The following is a 6,984-nucleotide window of genomic DNA, read 5'->3' as shown; positions in this document are numbered from 1 at the left end:
TTTGATATTTGTGTTCCCCCAGGTTGATAACTTATTGATCCCCAAACTTTTTCTTTTAAACCATCATCAGGTCCAAATTTCTTTTTTTTCCCGTAGTAAAAAAGGAACATTAGCCATCAGCCTCAGCTATACTCTATGTTAAGTGCTAATTGCAAGTGTTCACATGCTAACATGTGCAGCCTTACAGAGTTGCTAGCATCTTATTGTTCAAGTATCTAATTCAATGCAGTAGCCAGAAACAGACAGGTTTAAAAATGGCATTTCCAGAAAATGTACTGCGTCATCAATATTGTGATTTGAAATTGCTTATAAAGCGATGGCAGATTTTATCCATATGTCCTACCCTAGCAAAAAGTCAAAGTGATGGCCCAAAGAATAAATGTAGGATGACACTTTGGATAAAGTAAAGTAGTAACAACAAATACTCACAGATTTCCGGCAAAGTTTCATAATTAGGGTCTAAATGTATGTGCAATTAACTAGTCTGAGGGCACCGATCCACAAATTTTGCTTTGCTCTGTATAGACTAGCAAGACTTACTGAATTGATGAACACACCACCTCCTAGCTTTTTTAGTTCCCCTTCAACAAAAGGCCTAAAAAATAAGAATGACCAGTCCAGTCATGTGGAGCCCAGTAGGTAACTTGGCAGCAGACAGAAACTCAGAGAGGCAGCTGTGGGAGGGTTCACACACCTCTACAATGATGCATAACATACCAGGGTCAGAGGAAGAAGAAAAAGCCCTCTCTGCCTCACAGGTCCGGGTGAAGCTGGAAACTGAGCTCTTTATAAGTATGATGAATGTGGCTACCACAAAGTGGAGCCACTGAGAGACACAATAAAAGATCCCAAAACTTACTGGATTTCATACCACATTAGACTGTTGCCAAACCAGAACCACATGGACGTCCTGTATTGTGTTCGGACCCTGTTGAAGTTCAACAGCTACAACAAAACATGTTTTTAAAAGAAATTACCTACCAACACACCCCGGTCAAAAAAAATAGTTTTTTTTTCATACACTGGTCAATTTAGAGATTTTGGTCTATTTTGCTTTCTCCGCGTCTGTACAGTTCTACTAAATTCACCAAAAGTTACCATTAGATAAAATGTCATTTACACATTTAAACGTACCATTTCAGAAAACTTGTAAGACCAAACTTAATAGTTTTAACTTAAGTAAACAACATGGGAAGTTTCACAGTGAGATCTATTAGTTACATTTTTTAACCCTATTCCTCTGGGGAGTATCTTGTTTATTTAAAATGTGGGACAGTGGTCGCCAACCCGTCGATCGCGATCAACAGGTCGATCTCGGAGACTTTCCCTGTAGCTCTCCAAAATCAAATAAAAATTAATTTAAAAAAAAGAAGAAAAACAAATCCTGTGCAAAATTTCAGGAGTCTAGCACAAACTTTCAAAAAACCCTCTTTTCTAACCATAAACCTTACAATAACCCTAACCTTTACCCTGTTCCTAACCCTGACCCTAACCCTAACACAAAGATGAGAATTTTGTGCATCCTGGGACACCAAACACGGCCATGTTTCGTGACGTAATTTTCGTAAGCAAGCCATAAGAATGTAAGGGGAGGAGGTCGTCGAGGCCACGCCCCCATCTAGGCCAAGCCCCCAGCCCAAAGCAATGGGAGTCTATGACAGCTATACCAAAGGAACGAGCTAAAGTCACCAAACTTGACACAAAGCTGCTATGGATAGCCAGGAATACACACACAAAATTTCAGGAGTCTAGCACAAACTTTCAAAAAACCTTCTTTTCTAACCATAAACCTTACAATAACCCTAACCTTTACCCTGTTCCTAACCCTGACCCTAACCCTAACACAAAGATGAGAATTTTGTGCATCCTGGGACACCAAACACGGCCATGTTTCGTGACGTAATTTTCGTAAGCAAGCCGTAAGAATGTAAGGGGAGGAGGTCGTCGAGGCCACGCCCCCATCGAGGCCACGCCCCCAGCCCAAAGCAATGGGAGTCTATGACAGCTATACCAAAGGAACGAGCTAAAGTCACCAAACTTGACACAAAGCTGCTATGGATAGCCAGGAATACACACACAAAATTTCAGGAGTCTAGCACAAACTTTCAAAAAACCTTCTTTTCTAACCATAAACCTTACAATAACCCTAACCTTTACCCTGTTCCTAACCCTGACCCTAACCCTAACACAAAGATGAGAATTTTGTGCATCCTGGGACACCAAACACGGCCATGTTTCGTGACGTAATTTTCGTAAGCAAGCCGTAAGAATGTAAGGGGAGGAGGTCGTCGAGGCCACGCCCCCATCGAGGCCACGCCCCCAGCCCAAAGCAATGGGAGTCTATGACAGCTATACCAAAGGAACGAGCTAAAGTCACCAAACTTGACACAAAGCTGCTATGGATAGCCAGGAATACACACACAAAATTTCAGGAGTCTAGCACAAACTTTCAAAAAACCTTCTTTTCTAACCATAAACCTTACAATAACCCTAACCTTTACCCTGTTCCTAACCCTGACCCTAACCCTAACACAAAGATGAGAATTTTGTGCATCCTGGGACACCAAACACGGCCATGTTTCGTGACGTAATTTTCGTAAGCAAGCCGTAAGAATGTAAGGGGAGGAGGTCGTCGAGGCCACGCCCCCATCGAGGCCACGCCCCCAGCCCAAAGCAATGGGAGTCTATGACAGCTATACCAAAGGAACGAGCTAAAGTCACCAAACTTGACACAAAGCTGCTATGGATAGCCAGGAATACACACACAAAATTTCAGGAGTCTAGCACAAACTTTCAAAAAACCTTCTTTTCTAACCATAAACCTTACAATAACCATAACCTTTACCCTGTTCCTAACCCTGACCCTAACCCTAACACAAAGATGAGAATTTTGTGCATCCTGGGACACCAAACACGGCCATGTTTCGTGACGTAATTTTCGTAAGCAAGCCGTAAGAATGTAAGGGGAGGAGGTCGTCGAGGCCACGCCCCCATCGAGGCCACGCCCCCAGCCCAAAGCAATGGGAGTCTATGACAGCTATACCAAAGGAACGAGCTAAAGTCACCAAACTTGACACAAAGCTGCTATGGATAGCCAGGAATACACACACACAATTTCAGGAGTCTAGCACAAACTTTCAAAAAACCCTCTTTTCTAACCATAAACCTTACAATAACCCTAACCTTTAACCTGATCCTAACCCTGACCCTAACCCTAAAACAAAGATGAGAATGTTGTGCATCCTGGGACACCAAACACGGCCATGTTTCGTGACGTAATTTTCGTAAGTAAGCCGTAAGAATGTAAGGGGAGGAGGTCGTCGAGGCCACGCCCCCAGCCCAAAGCAATGGGAGTCTATGACAGCAATGGCAAAGGAACAAGCTAGAGCCACCAAACTTGACACAAAGCTGCTATGGATAGCCAGGAATACACACACAATTACCTTCCTATCACACTTACCCTAACCCTAGACCTAACCATAACCCTTATACTGTGCTTGGCCACGCCCCCAGCCCAAAGCAATGGGAGTCTATGACAGCTATACCAAAGGAACGAGCGAAAGTCACCAAACTTGACACAAAGCTGCTATGAGTAGCCAGGAATACACACACAAAATTTCAGGAGTCTAGCACAAACTTTCAAAAAACCCTCTTTTCTAACCATAAACCTTACAATAACCCTAACCTTTACCCTGTTCCTAACCCTGACCCTAACCCTAACACAAAGATGAGAATTTTGTGCATCCTGGGACACCAAACACGGCCATGTTTCGTGACGTAATTTTCGTAAGCAAGCCGTAAGAATGTAAGGGGAGGAGGTCGTCGAGGCCACGCCCCCATCGAGGCCACACCCCCAGCCCAAGGCAATGGGAGTCTATGACAGCAATAGCAAAGGAACAAGCTAGAGCCACCAAACTTGACACAAAGGTGCTATGGATAGCCAGGAATACACACACAATTACCTTCCTATCACACTTACCCTAACCCTAGACCTAACCATAACCCTTATACTGTGCTTGGCCACGCCCCCAGCCCAAAGCAATGGGAGTCTATGACAGCAATAGCAAAGGAACAAGCTAGAGCCACCAAACTTGACACAAAGGTGCTATGGATAGCCAGGAATACATACACAATTACCTTCCTATCACACTTACCCTAACCCTAGACCTAACCATAACCCTTATACTGTGCTTGGCCACGCCCCCAGCCCAAAGCAATGGGAGTCTATGACAGCTATACCAAAGGAACGAGCGAAAGTCACCAAACTTGACACAAAGCTGCTATGAGTAGCCAGGAATACACACACAAAATCTTCTCTCCGCCAACTCCAGACATGACCCTCTGGAAGTCAACACGGGCCATTAGTGGACATGGACAGAGTGAAGACAAAGGTATCCATGGAAATGTCATCATTTCCGGGGCCACAGGAAGGGTGTTTGGCACCTCTAAAAGGCCCATCAGCTGGTTGTGTGTACATTTCACTTCAATTCAATTTATTTGCATAGCCCAAAATCACAAATTTGGCTCAGAGGGTTTTACAAACATACGATATCCTCTGTCCCAGGACCTTCACATCGAAACAGGAAAAACTCTACTTTAGGGGGAAAAAAGGAAGATATCTTAGGGAGATCAACAGAGGAGGGATCCTCTATCAGGATAGATAGAAGTGCAATAGATGTCATGTGTACAGAATGAACAACATAACAGAGCATATATAGTACAACACATCCAATGCATATGACATCAATTATTCAAATAATGAGAGTAGTAAGCAGAATAATAATGGAAAAATTACAACTAATAATAATAACAGGAGCAGTGGATATAATAGAATAATAATGATAGTAAAACCATTAACGGTATCAGTAATATAATTGTCAGCCCTAACTATAAACCCGAGCCAGCCCTAACTATAAACCAGAGCCAGCCTTAACTATGAACCCGAGCCAGCCCTAACTATAAACCCGAGCCAGCCCTAACTATGAACCAGAGTCAGCCCTAACTATGAACCCGAGCCAGCCCTAACTATAAACCCGAGCCAGCCCTAACTATAAACCAGAGCCAGCCTTAACTATGAACCCGAGCCAGCCCTAACTATAAACCCGAGCCAGCCCTAACTATAAACCAGAGTCAGCCCTAACTATGAACCCGAGCCAGCCCTAACTATAAACCCGAGCCAGCCCTAACTATGAACCCGAGCCAGCCCTAACTATAAACCCGAGCCAGCCCTAACTATAAACCAGAGCCAGCCTTAACTATAAACCCGAGCCAGCCCTAACTATAAACCAGAGCCAGCCCTAACTATAAACCCGAGCCAGCCCTAACTATAAACCAGAGCCAGCCTTAACTATAAACCCGAGCCAGCCCTAACTATAAACCAGAGCCAGCCTTAACTATAAACCCGAGCCAGCCCTAACTATAAACCCGAGCCAGCCCTAACTATAAACCAGAGCCAGCCCTAACTATAAACCCGAGCCAGCCCTAACTATAAACCAGAGCCAGCCTTAACTATAAACCCGAGCCAGCCCTAACTATAAACCCGAGCCAGCCCTAACTATAAACCAGAGTCAGCCCTAACTATAAACCCGAGCCAGCCCTAACTATAAACCCGAGCCAGCCCTAACTATAAGCACTATCAAAAAAGAAAGTCTTACAGCCTACATGCAGTTTCCGGTGTGCTGAGAAGTGGATAGCATGAAGCAATGCAATCTTTCTGTCATTTTGATTGCATTACAGACGCAGGGTTTAATTTCAAATGATTCCTCTGTCTTTTTAAAGGATTTGCTTTATCTGAGGGAAGATCCCTTGGCACCCAAGTGTTCCTCTCTCTGTGCAGGCCACTGCATGCACACACAACCCATCATTAAACACCAGATCGTATAAAAGCAGAACACATTCAAATGAATCAAAAGGTTTTTAGTTGAAGAGGTTCTGTACTTCAGCCATCTTTGGCGAGTTTTCTGCTAATTTACGCACATATCTACGCTGGTAACACCGGCGGTGCGTTGTGTTGTGTGCTGGACCTGTGAGCGTCTCCGATGTGGCGCATCTCAGCTGTGGTTAGAAAAATCAGACAGGAAGCGAAGAGAAGGTGGTTTTCAAAATAAAATTGTAACACGTGTGGCTTTAAAGAACTGTGGCATCTAGCCTCCCATTATCCACACGTGTAAGAATACAAGAGGGAATATAATATCACAGGCAAGTTCAAATCAAAATGTAGGCAAAAAATAATACAACAAAGATTAATGTTATTTCCCATGTTTTATAAGTAAACAGATGAATAAATATACACATGAACACACAAGCACACTCTGGTAAATACTCAATTGTTACTTCAATCTAGCTTTTATGTAACGATTGTTTAGGTCTGTGGTGTTTTTATTGATGAAGTTTTTGTTTATATACAACAACAAGAAATTACACATATATATATATATATACATATCAGCAGCGTATAAATACACTTTGATAGACTCAGAGTCGCCTGTTATTTTCCTCCTGATGGCCCTACTTTTGTCTTTGGTTTCGTTCATTTGTCTTATTTGGCTTGTGTTGTCATGCGGATGTTTTTTATCAGGAGATATATGTGCTGTTTTAGTGTACCCTCACAATATAATAGAAACACTTGTTAGTATAATAGAATACCAGCTACACCACAAACTTCATAACCTTCATGAAGGAAGACTCATTGCAGGACTTTAGTACTTTTAGCTTCAGCCCAATATGCAATGAATTCTTGTTGATTCATAAATACCTTTACGTCAACAGAAAGAGACCGGTACTGCCTACTCGGTGCATTCTTCCTGACTTGATGGCGGTGCGCATCTCACCGACCGGGAACACCGATTTCTGAACATTCCGCCCCCCCCCCCCCCCCCCCCCCCCCCCCCCCCCCCCCCCCACACACACACACACACACACACACCGCCGCACCATGAGCTGTGTTTTCCTGCGAGCTTGCTGCAAAAAAAGGGGGAGCGGGTT

Source organism: Pholis gunnellus (genome assembly GCF_910591455.1).
Source record: "Pholis gunnellus genome assembly, chromosome: 13".
NCBI classification, from domain to species: Eukaryota; Metazoa; Chordata; class Actinopteri; order Perciformes; family Pholidae; genus Pholis; species Pholis gunnellus.
This window is presented reverse-complemented; position numbering follows the sequence as displayed.